Below are 18,993 nucleotides of genomic sequence, written 5' to 3' on the forward strand. Positions count from 1 at the left end.
TTCAGATATATGGTTTGCAAATATTTTTTCCTGTTCTGTGCAATCTCTGTTCATTCTATTGATGGTATTTTTTGAAACATACAGGTTTTAAATTTTGATGCAGTCCAATGTATTTTTTTTATTGCCTATACTTATGGTGTCATATATAAGAAATCACTGCCAAATCCAAGGTCATGAAAATTGGTCCCTATGTTTTCTTCTAAAAGTTACATTCATTTAGTTCTAAAATTCAGGTCTTTAATCCATTTTGAGTTAATTTTTGTATATTGTATAAGGTAAAGGTCCAATTTTGTCCTTTTCCATGTGGATGTCCAGTTTTCCCAGCACCATTTGCTATAGAGACTGTTCTTCCCCCACCATTGAATGATCTTGCCCCCATTGATGAAAATCATTTGACCATAAATGTGATGACATAATTCCGGGCTCTGAATTATATTTCATTTGCCTATATGTCCACCCTTATGCCAATGCCAAACTTTTAATTTTTGTAGCTTTGTACTAAGTTTTAAAATCAGGAACTTTGTATCCACCAAATTTGTTTTTCTTTTCAAGATTGTTTTGACTATCAAGAGTCCCTTGAAATTCTTTTTGAATTTCAGGAAGGGTTTTTCAGTTTTAATTTAAAAAAAAGAAGGCTATTTTTCATAGGGATTCAATATAAACTCCAGATTGCTTTGGGTAGTATTGTCATCTCAACAATATTAAGTCTCAACCCATGTATATGGAATGTCCTATTTATTTAGGACTTATTTTTTTCAGCAATCTTTTGTCATTTTTGGCACACTAAAGTCTTATGCCTCCTTAAGTTTATTGCTAAGTAAGTCTGTAGTCATCCAGGGGATGTTTCTCTTCCAGTATCCCCACAAGTCAGGCAGAGACCTAACAGAGTCTATGTAAATGCCTGCATCCAAATGAGAAAAAAGAAAGCATCTCTAAATCTTTTGATAGTAGCCACAGCTGTGGAAGCCACTGCAATCCAAGGGGGCTGAAACAAAAGGAAACACTTTTACTGGTCACTCACAGGATAACCAGACTGATCAAAATGCACCGTCTCCAAAACTTGGATGATGAAGTCAAGACTGCCTGCCCTGGCAGTAGCGAGCTACTCTAGAAATGGTGACTACTATCACCACAATCATGGCAAGGCTGAAGAAAGGGGGGTTGGTAGCTGTCATGTCACTTTTACTGAATTTAAAAGCCTCTCCTTTCATTAAGCACTTCTCTGGTTGTTTTACTGCCTGATTGGGTTCCAGAGTTCCAAGATGGTTGACTGTGAGAGGTGTTTTTCCCACTTGAATGGCTATTTTGGTGAGGAGAGTAAGCCATAAAACATCCATAATTTTTCACAACGTCATGCACTTCATAAATTTTCCCTTATTCACTGATTTGACATTAAAATCCATGCAAGATATATAACAAGGTTAATTTCCACAAGAAAACGTTTTCAAAGGAAAGGCAGGCAATGGTCATTGAACAACATTTAAAGAAAAAATATGCTATCTAGACACACAGAACCACGTGTGCCAGGGTTTAAAATTTGAGGGTCTTTGCCATTGCTTGTGGTTTTATTCCTCCAGTTCTTCTCTTGCTATTTATAGCCCAAGAACATTGAAAGAGATCTACTCCTCCACTAGATAAAAGGCTTGTGTTTTATTTTTAAAATGATTTTATTTTGAGTGGGGCTGAAGGAAAGATGGCAGCAGAGTAGGAGGACTCTAGGCTCACCTCATCCCATGAATACAACTAGGTAACTATTAAAACATCAAGGGGTACCTGGGTGGCTCAGTCAGTTGGGCGTTCAACTTCAGTTCAGGTCATGATCTCACAGTCCATGAGTTCGAGTCCCACATTGTGCTCTGTGCTGACAGCTCAGAGCCTGGAGCCTGCTTCCGATTGTGTCTCCCTCTCTCTGGCCCACCGCGCTCACACTGCCTCACTCTCTCTCTCAAAAAATAAATAAATAATTTAAAAATTTTTAAAAAAACCAAACATCTGAAGTTCCCCAGAAATGGACCTGAACACTGGCACAACAAACTCCACAACTACAGATAGAGAAGAGGCTACAGTGAAGAAGGTGGCAAGTGCAGAGACATAGCTTGGGAGAGAAATGAAGAGTGGGCATGGTGGTGAGGAGGGAGCCATCATTTCAGAGAAGGGAGAGAGAAAAACTAACATATAGGGGAGTCCACAAAGGTAAAATGAATTCCCATAGCAATTGTCTAGCAAAGCAATAGGGGCCGAATTTCATTAGTTCTTGCAACCAGTGTGAATTAAAGCCTGGAGTTTTAAAAGTCAGCAGGCTTGGTTTGAATAGAGCCTGCAGGACACTGAGGATACCTGTGAAGATAAAGCACGGCCAACAGCCTATGGACGTACATGGTAGACACAGCAATCTCAAGAGTGCCTGGGAGGGTTATTTGCTTTTCTCAGAGTGTGCACCAAAAAGGTGCCATTCATAGATCACTCTGTGAACAAAGGAACTGGCAAGCACCATTTCCCTCTCCTGCCTCTCAGTTTAAGCACAGGGCCACATGCAGGAACCAGTGCAGAGCAGACCCTCGCTATGTAACTTGCTTACATCAAGCCTTGCCCTCCAAACTCTGGGGGATCCCCCTTTCTAGTCAACTTACCTCAGTCCAAGCATGGCAGGCCCTCTCCCCAGAAGACTGGCCCAAACCCCTGCCCACACCATGTTTCCCAGTCCAGGAGATTTGAAGGGCCTCGGTTCCAGTGGCAGCAGCAACAGGTCTCATTTCACAAGCAGATCAGGGCACACCTAGTTAAAATTTGTCATATTCAGGCCAGGGACCAAACACTGCCCACAACAAGAAAAGAGAGCCTCTGCAGACAACTGGACTAAAGGATAAAACAGCTAGGACACAACAGCAGAACAAATGCAACACACCTTAAACACACTTGCTGAATTGCCAGGCCCTGAGGAACAGGGAACACTACACAGTAGGGCACTATAGGACCTGTTCTTCATAAGGCCATTACCTGAAAGAACAGGAGACGTAGATGACTTTCCTAACATATAGAAGCAGGCACAGAGATTTAGACAAAATGAGAAGACAGAGGAATTCGTCCCCAAGTAAAGAACAGGACAAAGCCCTGGCCAGAAACATAAGTTAAACAGATGTAATTAACATGGCTGTTGGAGTATTCAATGTAATACTTAAAGAGAATCACTGGACTTCATAAAACAATGGAAGGCATGAGTGAGACCCTTAACACAGAGATAAGGAATAATTTATTAGAGATAAAGGGCTCAATAAATGAGAAACATGCTTGATGGAATGAACAGCAGGCCGGAAAAGCAGAGGAAAAAATTTATTACCTAGCATAGAGAGTAACGGAAAGTCACCCAGCTGAACAAAAGATAGAGAAAAGAATTATGCAAAGTAAGAACAGACTTAGGGAATTCACTGATTCCGTCAAACCTAATAATCTTCATATTATAGGAGTCCCAGAAGAAGAGAGACAAAGGGGGGCAGAAAATTTATTTCAAGAAATAATAGCTGAAAACTTCCCTAATCTGGGGAAGGAAACAGATATCCAGATCCAGGAGGCACAAAGAACTCCCAGTAACAACAAAACCACATCAACAGCATGATATATTTTAACTGGCAAAATATGGTGATAAACATTTTAAAACCAGCAAGACGAAAGAAAATAGTAACATACAAGGGAAACCAAATAAGACTATCAGGGAATTTTTCAGCAGAAACTTACCAAGCAAGAAGGAAGTGGCATGATATGTTCAAAGTGCTGAAAGGAAAATATCTGCAGCTGAGAATACTGTCTCCAGCAAGGCTATCATTCAGAATAGAAGGAGTCTCCCAAACAAAGAGATAAAGAGTTTCCCAAACAAAAACTAAAGTTCATGACCACTAAATCAGCCCTGCAAGAAACATTAAAGGAGACCCTTTGAGGGGTACCCAGGTGGCTCAGTTGATTGAGCATCAGACTTTGGCTCAGATCATGATCTCATGGTTCAAGAGTTCAAGCCTCGCATCAGGCTCTGTGCTGACAGCTCAGGGCCTGGAGCCTGCTTCGGATTCTGTGTCTCCCTCTGTCTCTGCCCCTCCCCTGCTCGTGCTCTGTCTCTCTCAGTCTCTCAAAAATAAATAAATATTAAAAAAAAAAATTAAAAAAAGGGGGGGGGAACTCTTTGAGTGGAAAGTAAAGACCAAAAGTGATATATCAAGGTAGGAACCATAAAAGCAGTAAAAATGAATGTTTCTGTAAAAAATTCAATCAAAAAACTCACAAAATAAAAGGATCTTAAATATGACACCATATGCCTAAAACAGGGTAAGGGGAAGAAAAAAAGAATGGGTTCAAATTTAAATAACCATTAACTAAATAAAGGCAACTATACACAGATGCTATATACAAACCTAATGGTAACCACAAATCAGAAGCCACTAATAAGCAAAGAGTAAAGAGAAAGAAATCCAAATATATCATTAAAGAAAACAAGTAAACCATGAAAGAAAAACAAGGGTCAGAGAAAATCTTCAGAAACAACCCCCAAACAAGTATTAAAATGACAATAAATACATACCTATAAATAATTACTTTAAATGCAAATAGACTAAATACTCCAATCAAAAGACATAGAGGGTGACAGAATGGATTATAAAAACCAAAACCCATCTATATACTGCTTACAAGACTCATTTTAGACCTAAAAACACCTGCAGCTTCAAAGTGAGAGGGTGCAGAAACATCTATCATGCAAATGGATGTCAAAAGAAATCCAGAGTAGCAATACTTACATTGAACAAAGAAGACTTTAAAACAAAGACTGTAACAGGAGACAAAGAAGGACACTACATAATCATAAAAAGGACAATCCAACAAGAACATATAACAAGGCATAAATATTTATGCCCCCAACTTGAAGCACCTAAATATGTAAAACAGTTAAATATTGTCTATATTTGCAGTCATTTTCATGCTACTTTACATGCATGTATATCTGTTAATGTTTACTCTATAATAAATTTCTATCAGCCAAAAAAAAAAAAAATAATAAAAAAAATAAAAAAAAAAATAAATATGTAAAACAGTTAAAAAGAAATATCAAGGAACTGATCGATAGTAATACAGTAACAGTAGGGGAATTTAACACCCTGCTTACATCAAGGAACAGATCATCTAAACAGAAAATCAACAAGGAAACAATGGTTTCGAATGGCACAGTGTACCCAATGTATTTAACAGATATATTCAGAACATTCCATCCTAGAACAGCAGGATACACACTTTTCAAGTGCACATGGGACATTCTCTGGAATAGATAACATATTAGGCCACAAAACAAGTCTCAACAAATTCAAGAAAATTGAAGTCATACCATGCATCTTTTCTGAACACAATACTATGAAACTAGCAGTGAACCACAAGAAAAAGTCTGGAAAGACCACAAATACATGAAGGTTAAATAACACACTACTGAACAATGAATGAGTCAGATAGGAAATAAAAGAAATACAAATTACATGGAAACAAATAAAAATGAAAACACAATGGTCCCAAACCTTTAGGATGCAGCAAAGGCGGTTCTAAAAGGGCAGTTTCTAGCAATATGGGCGTACCTCAAGAACAAAGAAAAACCTAAAATAAATAACCTAAAAAGCTAAAAAAAACAGCAAACAAAACCTAAAACCAGCAGAAGGAAATAATACATATAGAGTAGCAAATGATATAGAAACTAAAAATTAAAAAAAAACTTAAAACCCCACAACAGAACAGAAATCAATGAAACCAGGAGCTGGTTATATGGGAAAAAAAAAAAAAAAACTAATAAAATTGATAAATCTCTAGTCAGGCTTGACAAGAAGAGAAAGTACCCAAATAAATAAAATCACAAATGCGAAAGGAGAAATAACAACCAAAACCACAGCAATACAATTACAAGGGAATATTATGGAAAACTCTACGCTGAAAAATTGGACAACTGAAAAGAAATGGATAAATTCCTAGAAATATATAAACTACTAAAACTAAAACAGGAATAGGAAATTTGAACAAACTGTTAGTCAGCAATGAAATAGAATCAGTAATCAAACAACTCCCAACCAACAAAAGACCAGATGAACTCTACTAAAAAATGGAAAAAGAAAAAAATAGAGGCCAACATTACCCTGATACCAAAACTGGATAAAGACACCATAAAAAAAGAGAACTAAAGGCCAGTAACTCTGAAGAACACAGATGCGAGCATCTTCAACAAAATACTAGCAAACTAAATCCAACAACACATTAAAAAAATCATTCACCCTGGAGGTGCCTGGGTGGCTCAGTTGCTTAAGTGTCTAACTTTGGCTCAGGTCATGATCTCACAGTTCATGGGTTTAAGCCCCACATCAGGCTCTGCAATGACACTGCAGAGCCTGCTTGGGATTCTCTCTCTCCCTCTCTCTTTGCCCCTCACTTGCCCATGTGCTCGCGCACGTGTACACACACACTCTCTCTCTCTCTCAAATAAACTTAAAAAGAATTCACCATGATCAAGTGGGAATTATTCCTGGGTTGCAAGGGTGGCTCAATATTTGTACATCAATCAATGTGATATATCACATCATTAAGAGAAAGGATAAAAACCATATGATCGTTTCAATACACGCAGAAAAAGCATTTGACAAAGTACAACATGCATTCATGATAAAAACCCTCGACAAAGTAGGTTTAGAGGGAACATACCTCAACAATAATAAAGGCCATATATTAAAGTCTCACAGCAAACATTATACTTAATGGGAAAACAAAGCTTTTTCTCTAAGGTCAGGAACAAGACAAGAATGTCTACCCACACTACTTTAATCAACATAGTACTGGAAGTCCTAGCCACAGCAATCAGGCAACAAAAATAAATAAAAGGCATCCAAATCAGTAAGGAAGAAATAAAACATTCACTATTTGCAGATGACCAAATACTATATAAAGAAAGCCTGAAAGACTTCACCAAGAAACTGCTAAAACTAAAAAACAAATTCCATATAGTGCCAGGATACAACATCAATGTACAGAAATCTGTTGCACATCTATATACCAACACTGAGGAAGAAGAAAGAAAAATTAAGTAAATAAACCCATTTATAATTACACCAAAAATAGTAAAGTACCTAGGAATAAACCTAGCCAAAAATATGAAAGCCTTGTACTCTGAAAATTATAAAACCGTGATGAAAGAAATTGAAGATGACACCAAGAAATGGAAAATCATTCCATTGCTCATGGACTGGAAGAATATTTTTAGTGTCTATAATATCCAAAGCAATCTACACATTTAAGGCAATCCTATCAAAATACCAATAGACTTTTTCACCAAACTATAACAATCCCAAAATTTGTATGGAACCGCCAAAGACCCTGAATAGCCAAAACAATCTTGAAAAAGAACAAAACTAGAGTTAACACAATTCCAGACTTCAAGTTATACTGCAAAGCCGCAGTAATCAAAACAGTATGCTACTGGCACAAAAACAGAAACATAGATCAACAGAACAGAAAATCCAAAAATACACCTACAATTATATGGTCAATTTATTCTCATATATGCTTCGCTAATAAAGGCAAGAATATGCAATGGGTAAAAGCCTCTTCAGGGGTGACTGGGTGGCTCAGTTGGTTAAGTGTCTGACTTTGGCTCAGGTTATGAGCCTACCTTGGATTCTGTGTCTCCCCCTCTCTCTCTCTCTCTGCCTCTCTCTCTTAAAAATAAATATTTTTAAAAAATTAACTCTTTAACAAAATATGCTGGGAAAACTGGACAGAAATAATGCAAAAGAATGAAACTGGACCACTTTCTTACATCATACACAAACATAAATTCAAAATGGATTAAAGATCTAAATGTGAGACCTATAACCATAAAAATCCTAGAAGAAAATACAGGCAGTAACTTCTCTGACATGAGCTGTAGCAACTTTTTCTAGGTATTATCTCCCAATGGAAGGGAAACAAAAGCAAAAATAAACTCTTAGGACATCAAAATAAAACTTTTCTGCACAGTGAAGGAAACAATCAACCAAACTAAAAGGCAAACTACAGAATGGAAGAATATATCCGCAAATTACATATCGAACAAAAGGTTAGTATCCGAAATAAATAACTTATAAAACTCAACACCCGAAATATAAATAATCCGATTAAAAAAGTGGGAGAATACATGAATAGACATTTTTCGAAAGAAGACTTAGAGATGGCCAAAAGACACATGAAAAATGCTCACCATCACTTATCATGAAGGAAATGCAAATCAAAACTACAATGAGGTATCACATCAGTCAGAATGACTATAATCAACAACAAAAGGAACAAGTGTTGGCAAGGATATGGAGAAAAAGGAATGCTTGTGCACTGTTGGTGTGAATGCAAATTGGTGCAGCCAAAGTGGAAAACAGTATGGAGTTCCTCCACAAGTTAAAAATAGAACTACCCTGCAATCCATCAATCACACTACTGGGTATTTACCCAAAGAATACAAGAACACTAAGTCAGAGATATATGTGCACCCCTATGTTTATAGCAGCATTATTTACAATAGCCAAATTACAGAAGCAGCCCAAGTATCCACTGACTGATGAATGGATACAGATGTTGTACATACACACACACACACACACACACACACACACACAGGAATATTATTCAGCCATAAAAAAGAATGAAATCTTGCCATTTGCAACGGCATGGATGGAGCTAGAGTATAAGGCCAAGCAAAAGAAGTCAGAGAGAGACAAATACCCTATGATTTCACTCATGTAGAATTTAAGAAACAAATGAGCCAAGGGAGAAAAAAAAGACACAAGCAACAGACTCTTAATTACAGAGAATCTGATGATTACCAAAGGGCAGTTGTGTGGGGGGAATGAGTTAAATAGGTGATGGGGATTAAGGAGTACACTTTTTGTGATGAGCACTGGGAGATGTAATGGAATTGTTGAATCACAATATTGTACATGTGAAACTAAGAGAATGCTGTATTTTAACTGGAATTAAAATAAAAACTTAAAAACTGTATTTCTTTTTGATACAATTTACGTGTAAATTTTATTAATAAAATTTATCTCAAGTAGTTACAAGTATTATTCCATTTATGTAACATTCTCAAAGTGACAACACTGTAAACATGTAGACCAGATTAGTGGTTGCTAGGGCATAGTAACTGGGATCTAGGTGGAAAGGCTGTGGCTATCAAAAATGTAGCATAAGAAATCCTGTGGTGAAAATAGTTTTGTACCTTGACTATAATGGTGGTTACACTAATCTACACACAGATAACTGCATAGAATAAATGCACACACGCACACCAATTAGTGTACGTAAACTGGTAAAATCTCAGTAAGGTCATTAGGTAACAATTTCTTGGTTGTGATGTTATACTATAGTTACATAAGATATCATTACCATTGGGGGAAACTGGGTGAAGATGTACAAGGAACCTCTCTGTACTATTACTAGCAACCACACATGAATCTAAAATTTCAAAATATAAAGTTAAAAAAATAACCTTTGTGACTTAGATGACATATATTGTATGATGGGTAAAAGCACTGGCCTGGGAGTGAGAAGACTTTGCTTCTTTTTGACTCTAAGTTACTCAAACTTTCTCTCATCTGAAAAGGGACTATCTCACAAAACTGTTGAAAAGACTATATGAAGAATGTATTTCAAAGCTCTATGCAACTGAGATAAATAAGTGATATTACTTTTAGATTTTTGACATAACAATACCATTTGCCATTTACTGAGTGTTTTTATGTGCTACGCATTATTACAAGACCCTCTGATTAACTCCCCGTTTTCTAATAACATAATATTCTTGTTAACTCTACCTTGTTCTATGAATGTCCTTAACTATATAACTATTACCATTTGACAGAGAACACTTAAAAATTCAGAGCAATTAGTAACTTGCAAAAGGTCATTCAATTAATAAGAGTCACCATTATTTAATTCTTACTATATGGCAAGAACATATTTAACATTCTATCACTTCATTTAATGCTATGAGGTATTAGAAATTTCCATTTCATTTAACATAATCTTATTTTTAAATATTTTATTTATTTTTGAGAGACAGCGCACAAGCAGGGGAGGGGCATAGAGAGAGAGAGAGAGGGAGACACAAAATTCGAAGCAGGCTCCAGCCTCTGAGCTGTCAGCACAGAGCCCAAAGCAGGGCTCGAACTCACGAACTGTGAGATCTTGATCTGAGCCAAAGTTGGATGCCTAAATGAGCCACCCAGGCGCCCCTGTTTAACAGGATCTTAATCAAGGTTGTACACACATCTACAAGAGGCAGACTTGAGTTTTGAATACAGACCTCTTATATAAACTATTATACTAATTATGTACTTATGGATAGCTTGTAAGATTGGCATATAAGATATAATGTTTTAAAACCATTGTCTTGGTAAGTCTACAAAGGCTATCACTTGAAAATTTTTCTTCTTTAAAGTCTATATTAAAATAAAACTCTATTCCAGAAACTTTTATTCTTCTGTTTTACTTCTTAAAAAGGGAACTTCTAATTAGGCTTATTATTCATTTCCTTTACTATCCAGGAAAGACCTAAAAAAAAAAAAAAAAAAAAAAACCCAGGTTTTGCTAATGAAGCATGTTTACTCTTTAGTATTACTGTGATCCTTTTATCTTTTTTTTTTTTTTTTTTAATTTTTTAACGTTTATTTATTTTTGAGACAGAGAGAGACACAGCATGAATGGGGGAGGGGCCGAGAGAGAGGGAGACACAGAATCGGAAGCAGGCTCCAGGCTCTGAGCCGTCAGCTCAGAGCCCGACGCGGGGCTCGAACTCGCGAACCGCGAGATCGTGACCTGAGCTGAAGTCGGATGCTTAACCGACTGAGCCACCCAGGCGCCCCAATCCTTTTATCTTTTTACCTCCATTGATCCTGGTCTTAAAAATTATTTTCTACTATACAAAAAATGGACATCTCTAACAGATTATAAGTATCTTCCTGTGCTACCTTCTTCATATAATGACAATCTCTCATTTTTTCCTCCAGTTTTATTGATATAATTGGTACACATCACTGTACAAGTTCAAGGTATACAGCATAATTGTTTGACTTACATATACTATGAAATTGCCACAGTGTTTAGTTACCATCTATCATATAGATAAAACAAGCCAGAGAGACAAAGTTCTTCCTTATGATGAGAAGTCTTAGGGTTTACCCTCTTAACTTTCATATGTATCACACAGCAGTGCAAACTATTGTCATCATAATGCACATTACATCCCTAGTACTTATCTCGTAATTAGAAGTTTGTATTTCCCCTACCCCCTGCCTCCAGTAACCTAAAATCTGACCTCTTCTGACTTTTGTTTTCAGATTTCACATATGAGATCATACAATATTAACTTACTTCATATGAGAAAATGCCCTCAAGGTCCATCCCTTTTGTCAGAATGGCACGATTTCCTTGTTTTGTTTTTTATGGCTAACTTATAATTCACTGTATCATATATATAGCATAGCCTTTTTTTTTTTTTAATCCATTAACTCAATGATGGACACTTAGGTTGTTTCCCTGTTTGGTTATTATAAATAATGCTGCTATGAACATGGGGGTGCAGATACTTATTCTCTTCACATGGTAAGTTATGCTTAATAATCCCTAGCTTAGATTTTCTTGCCATCTATTTTTCAACTCACAGCAATCACACAGTTCTGCAAAACTCCTATTAAAGGGTACCAAATAGATGTCAATCTCAGAGGTCTCTCCATGTTCACCCTACAACCCTTGTAGTTCTCATTCACACTAGATGATGTACACATTCTTTACTTAAAACTCTTGGTTTTGGTTTTTTCCAACTTTTCTCCCACCTTCTCTTTCACATGTTGCCTCCTTCATTTCAAAATCTCTCAAAGGAGAAATAATCCCCCCAATTTTCCCCATGACTTTCTTCTTTTTCCTTTATCTCTCTTAGGAATCTTTCCTTTATCTCTCTTGGGAATCTTTATCACAAAGGATCCCAATTTTTTCGTTGCCCTCTACCTCTCTCCCAGGCTCTTAAAGCCCATTTCTTCTTACTTGCCAAAGAGCTTTCATGGATGAACTTTATTTCTCTCTAAACCAAATACTGATTAATGGCTAATCCTGTTACTCACGATTTAACCTTTAGAACTATTTTTCAATCTTTCCTCTTACTCACAATGGTCAACAGATCACTGTGTTCTTAAACTGAGGTCTTGAATTAGATAAAATAATCTAAATCAAAATCATGTGGAAGGATTGTTAAAAAAATGCAGATTCCTGTGCTTTACCCTGGACTAACTGAAAAAAAAATTCATACAAGAGTGTGGCAATCTGCTTTTTAAATAAATACCCCATATAAGTCTTAGGCACACTATGTTTGGGAACTACTGCATTATATCAAGTTTCATCTAATTCTGTAGATTCTACCTTTTCAAAATTTCTTGTTTCTCTCCTTTCCTATGGCCTTTGCCCTAGTTAAGGGTGGTTTAATCTCTTAGTTGGACATCTGTAATAGGACTTCTTTGCCTCTAGGATATTTTCCACTCTAATTTATCCTTATTAATTTTACTAAGTCACAGCTCTGCTCATTTAATGTGATAAGAATTTGAGAGCATACTATATCCTAGGTGTTCTGGGGCAGGAGGTTCCAAAAAGGGCTGATAACCAAAGTCATTAAGTGAGAGAAGCCTCTTCAAAATAGATTCTCTACCACCCCTCCAATCCTATTAAATTAGAATCGCTAGAAATAGAGTTGAGAAACTTATCTTTAAAAAGTTCCCCAGGCGACTCTTGAAACTTTTGGACAATACCAGACTGGAACATATAAAGACTAAGACATTCTTGTGTATTTCAGAGTGCATTGGGAGAGGTGTGAACATACGCAAGTAGGTACCATGTAATACACTGATTAATGCTATATTAGAAGTACCAGGTGCCCTAGGAAAGATTAATTCTAACTGCACTAAATACCTTTAGTAACACACCCTGCTGGAAAAAATCTTTTCCTCCTCTAATTTCCCACAGCACATCTATTATTCTCTTATCGTCTCACTTTTATCTTGCACTATAATTATTTTTGTATATATCTCATGTCCTCTACAATTGTACTTCAGGGCAAAGGCTTGACCTTTTGAGGGCAAATAATCTGACAAGGAATTCTGAGTTCTATTTACAGGATACAGCTGTACCAAAAAAAAAAAATCCCCAAATTATGCATAGTTATGCATTCAATTACCTCGAAAATAGGATGTCCCTGTAACTCTTGGATATAAGGCCAAATTTATGGATTTTAATCACAGTAAAGCATTCGGCAAAGTTCCTTCCACATGGGTATTCCACATAAAGTTATGTGTGAACCAATGGGACCTGGGGAAAATGCCTTTGGATATGCAAAAACATACTTAATATATCCAGTATCTACCATAAAAGGTTATAGATTCCAAATGAAATCATATGATGGTGGTTTTGGCAAACCAATGCCTTGTAAGCCAAAACCAGTCAGCCTGTTTTGTGTGGATAGCCCAAACAAATCTGAGGTGTGTTTTATTTACAAATTTTAATTTAGGGGCTCCTGGTGGCTCAGGCGGTTAAACGTCCAACTCTTGATGTCAGCTCAGGTTATGACGTCATGTTTGAGCACTGTGAACACCGTGTCAGGCTCCACACTGTCAGTATGGAGCCTGGTTGGGATTCTCTCTCTCCCTCTGTCCCTCCCTTGCTTGCTCGCACGTGCACTCTCAAAATAAGTAACAACAACAAAAAAAAAAACCACAAATATTAATTTAAATGTCTTGCTTAGGCAAATATTCTCTGATATACCACAGGCTCTACTACTCCCTATTATCTTACACTAATCTGAGTTTATACATTTAAGTTTATATACTTCTAAGAGACTTCTAAGGGTGACAGAACTGCTCCCAACCACTTCTGCTTTTTGAGTGTTGGCTATTATAATGGGCTGAATTGCGTGCAACCCCCACATTCCTATGTCGAAGTCTTGCCCTCAGCACCTCAGAATGCAGCTCTATTTGAAAATAAGATCTTTAAAGAGGTAATTAAGATAAAATAAGGTCTTTAGGGAAGACCCTAATCCAGTATGAATGGTGTCCTTTTAAGAAATTTGGGCATAGTTTATGTGCACATACAAAAAAACCATGCAAAGGCAAAGGCAGAACATGGCCATCTACATAAGCCAAAAAGAGAAGTTAACAACTTGATCTTGGACTTTCTACTCTCTAGAATCATAAAGAAATAAAATTCTGTTGTTTAAGCCACCAAGTCTGTAGTATTATGTTAAGGCTGCCTTAGCAAACTAATACAGCTACCAGTTATATTTAACATTAACTCTAACTTAGGCTTTTTTATACCAACATCATGTTTAACATGTTCAAGTCATTCTTCCAGGTACACTGGTGAATACCATTCTAAGCAGCTTAGAATCTAGTAAAGCAGGCAAATTATACAGAAGATACGATTAACAACATAAAAAAGAAACAGTACAGTCCCTAAAGCAAAAATGCCAAAAAAAGACAACATTGTAATTCTATAGGTTCTCTGGAGTCAGAGTTGTCTATGGACTACATCTCAAAAGATTCAGAATTTGACCTAGGTCTTAAAAATTAAGATGCAACTAAGCAGAGGGGGAAGAACATGCAGGTAAGAAAAAGTGTACAAAGTCAAATATGTCTATTAGAGAAAACTTTTTTTCCAAGTACAGGTACATCTAACAAGTATCTTTTCTCAACTCTAAAGCCACTATGTATTTTTAAATTAATGACTACGTCCTCATAAAATTTAGGCATCTTTTTTCCTGCCAGATAAATAACATTCCAACTGGCTTTGTTCAGTATAATACTGACATCCAAAGAATGTGGTTCATCTCTAAGGTCTCTTGGGCTTCTGCTGAGATTCAGTTTTATTTTCAAATGGTCTGTGAAGGCAGTTAAGCAGCTCATGGAACATTCTCTTTTGAAATTCTGGCCATTTTTTGATCTCTTGCCTATATATCAAATCTCATCACATTATATGGCTTCACGATGCAGGTAGCCTGTGTTTTCTTAAGTGCCTCCTCTTCCGAAGAACTTATTACACAGTTCATTAATGTTTCATACCTAAGCATTCTAATGTATTTAATTTTTTATTTAATGAAATTTCTAACCTAGAGGCTGAGGAAGTTATTCAAAATGTTTCATCCAAGCTGCTGGAAAAGTGCTCATTAGCAGGTAGTTTTGAAGATGGAATATGAAGAAAGAGGTTGGCAGGAACCTAAACACATACAGATCTAAGCTTTCATAAATGCTTCTGTGCCTTAAGTCTAGAGGAATAAATTCCTGCTGATAAGCAGGTAAGTTTTGCTGAAGTTTTCTTTTAGATTTTGGTGACTGGAATTTAACAATGACTTGTGTGATTTGTTAAAAGATGTGTTTTACAATAGACTACTACTTGGCAATGAGAAAGCATGAAATATGGCCTTTTGTAGCAACGTGGATGGAACTGGAGAGTGTTATGCTAAGTGAAATAAATCACACAGAAAGACAGATACCGTATGTTTTCACTCTTGTGTGGATCCTGAGAAACTAAACAGAAGACCATGGGGGAGGGGAAGGAAGAACAACAACAAAAAAAAAGTTTGAGAGGGAGGGAGCCAAACCATAAGAGACTCTTAAAAACTGAGAATAACCTGAGGGTTGATGGGGGGGGGGGGGGAGGGTGGGTGATGGGCATTGAGGACGGCACCTGTTGAGATGAGCACTGGGTGTTGTATGGAAACCAATCTGACAATAAATGTCATATTAAAAAAAAAAAAAGATGTGTTTTAAAGCCACAAGTTTTTTTAAAAAAAATTATCTGTCTGTAGAAAGCCTTCTCTTCTATCATTTCAATGTTTACTTTTATAAGACTTATGTGAGACCAACATCATCAAATGAGACACACGTTGAACCAAAGGCACCATATTTAGCACCTGGTTTCAATTATTTTAGGTTACAATGACTCTCTTAAAGAAAGGAGACTCAGCTGAATTAGTTTGATTCTTGGAATGGTTTAGGCTCAAAGCAACTGTCCATTTTACCCTCTGCCTTCAGATTTATGGGAGATTAAGAATTTAAGGCAGGGGGCGCCTGGGGGGCTAAGTGAGTGAAGCCTTGGCTTGGGCCCAGGTCATGACCTCCAGGTTTGGGAGTTGGAGACACCACTGGGCTCTCTGTCATCAGCACAAAGCGTGGGATCCTCTGTACCACCAACCGCCCTCTCAAATATAAACAAACATTAAAAAAAAAAAAAAAAGAACTTAAGTCAGACAAGCTTTGAGACTGCTACAGAGAACATGAAAATTCTGGTCTTTGTCCATTACTCGGGTAGATGGAATTCTGCAGTCAGGAAGAACCAAAATTTAACTCGAACTGCACTCAGTGTTTTAAAACTACAAAACGCATACAATGTAGTAAAAAATTCGCACTATAAGAAGTTACTGAATTTTCACTTTTTTCTTTTTTGAGTACCTGTTCCTTGTGTGACACAGTGGACTAGAGTTTCCGTAACCCATTTAACGAGGACATAGGATTACCCCACGCTTACCTTAGGGAAACAACTTGCACTTTGTAACTGGGCAGGAATATCGTTTGGTTAGAGAGAAGGGTAAAGGAAACGAAGGCCGGTGGTGCGACCCCAGCAGAGGCCCGCCGTTACTCTTGAGGAAACTGCCTCACCCTGACAGCTCCTCGTCCACCTAGCGGGGCAGCTTTTCCCGCGGAGTCTCGTCTTCCGGCCAGAAGTCACCTCGGCCCGCCCACCCGGAAGCCGTCGTCTTAGCAACTCAGTAACCTCCCTCCTGCATGCCTTCGCCACGCCCACCGATTTGGGCATCTGGAGCCGGTCTGGCTTTGATTGGCCCGTCTCTCCTTCACTCTAGGAGACGTTTGGGGCGGCGAGATTCCATACCTCACACTTGAATTTGTGGCGCGTAGAGTCCCTGAGGTGCACAATTGAGCTGGGCGTCTTACTGGAGACAGCAAGCTGTGGTGAGCGACACTGAAGGGAAAATGACAAAAAGGGCGGTCGGAGGTGGAGGGACACTGAGTCAAAGAGGCCGTTTCGATCTGGAGGACTTCAGTCGGGTTGCTTCACTCGCCTGAGGCGGGACCTCTGTTAGCGGACTCTTCAGTCTCTAGGTTCTGACCTGGCGTCGTTTTTCTCTCGATTCAGAGACTGCACGGCTGCCCCCGTTCAGTCGCCCCTGAAGGAAGGCTCCTCCTAAGGCCATCTTCTCTCTTATTTTAGTGCCTCTCCCAGAAACCACTCTCCAGCTCTGACGTGCTTACAACTACCACCAACTACACTTTATTCCCCACTGATGTCTTCCACAGTTCTATCCTCGTCTCCCTCACCAGCAGTATCATAAAGAAACATTACATCTTCCTTTGTCTCTGGAAAAAATGCCTCGGCAGAGATCGGTGAGCGTCCCGCACCTCACAAACTGAATCTAGAACTTTCCTCATCGAGAAAGAGGATGCTGCTGTGCTAATTATCCTAAGTGGGAATGTAGTGAAGGTCACGTGGAGAGCGCACGTGACAGCGCTCTATAAAGCACCACAGAAATGTAAGTTAACTATTGTTGCAGTTGCTGACTCTGAATGATGATGGATTCATATCAAAAACACGGTTATTTTCTTGGTCGGACCCATCGATACATGCATTTCATATATGTGTTGGAGTACAGTTAGACTCTGAGGCTTGATCTCAAACAAAAGCAACCACTGGTTAAAACCTCTTCAGTAAATTTTACCTTCTTTGTCTGGAATGACATGATTTCCCCCCACTCCCCAATGTATTTAATGTCAAAGGGAGATTCGGGACCATTTCAGGAGTTTTATGGTGTAAATGGACAGCTTTCCTTAACATCTCCTGTCTATGACTATGAAAATCCTCAATTTCTAATTTGAAAATTTAACTTGTCGAGTGCCTAGCCTCTAGAACGGAGGTTCTTAACTTTGGTGGGAAGGAGGACGTAGTCCCCTCTAAGAACCAAGAAAAACCTTGGAGGTTTTGTATAGAATATGATTGATGCCCACACAAATTTTATAGCAATGTCAGGGAATTTTAGAGTCCACTTGGAAGTGTGGATGTCGATAGGACTCCAGTTCTAAAAGTTTATTTCTATTTTTTAGTTAAGTAGCAAAAATACATAAGTGTTTTATTTAAAAAAAAAAAAGGCATTTAGCTTCTGAGTTGTTTTGAGACTTAAGTTCTGAAGGAAGTGGGAATTGAGAAGTCTGAAGCAGTTGCATTAGTAGCAACACTTTTAAATGAGCATTGGTTTAAGAATTTTAGAGAAGTCACTGAAATGCTTTTTAAAGTGTTAGGAAAGCCCTCCACAGGTGAGGGTAGTATGTGGGTACACAGGTATATGAGAAATAAGTTGACAAGATTTTGATTGTATCCAGAGTCTTGAATTAACGTAAAAAGTAGAAAAATTCTTAACACTTAGAGTTAAAGTAATTTATGTGCCTTAATTTTTTGGATGTTTTATATTGAGATGATTTTTAATGTGAAATTCCACCAACATGTCCATCGTACATTGTCTTCTAAACTATTTCCAGCATTATTTTTTCACATTAGAAATTTTCACCTGAAAATTAGTTTTGTGTATGATGTAAAGAATGGCTTTAACTAAATTTTTTTTTTACTTCATCGTGAAACTTTATTTTTTTTATTTTTTTAATATATGAAATTTATTGTCAAATTGGTTTCCATACAACACCCAGTGCTCATCCCAAAAGATGCCCTCTTCAATGCCCATCACCCACCCTCCCCTCTCTCCCACCCCCCATCAACCCTCAGTTCTCAGTTTTTAAGAGTCTCTTATGCTTTGGCTCTCTCCCTCTCTAACCTCTTTTTTTTGTTTTTCCTTCCCCTCCCCCATGGGTTTCTGTTAAGTTTCTCAGGATCCACATAAGAGTGAAAACACATGGTATC

General features: G+C 37.7%; 1 long non-coding RNA gene across 2 annotated transcripts in view; it reads right to left on the reverse strand.

The window, feature by feature from the left end:
• The window catches only part of LOC132690198 (uncharacterized), a 149,991-nt gene extending 133,038 nt beyond the window's left edge, over positions 1 to 16,953 (reverse strand). The window contains exon 1 of one of the 2 annotated variants that reach the window (XR_013552522.1): positions 16,597 to 16,944. This is a non-coding gene — a long non-coding RNA (uncharacterized LOC132690198). Of the gene's footprint in view, positions 1 to 16,596 lie in introns of both variants that reach the window. The other variant, XR_013552521.1, reaches the window with a different exon arrangement.
• Positions 16,954 to 18,993: the final 2,040 nt, after the last annotated feature.

This window comes from Panthera onca, chromosome E2, assembly GCF_046562875.1.
Source record: "Panthera onca isolate mPanOnc1 chromosome E2, mPanOnc1 haplotype 2, whole genome shotgun sequence".
NCBI classification, from domain to species: Eukaryota; Metazoa; Chordata; class Mammalia; order Carnivora; family Felidae; genus Panthera; species Panthera onca.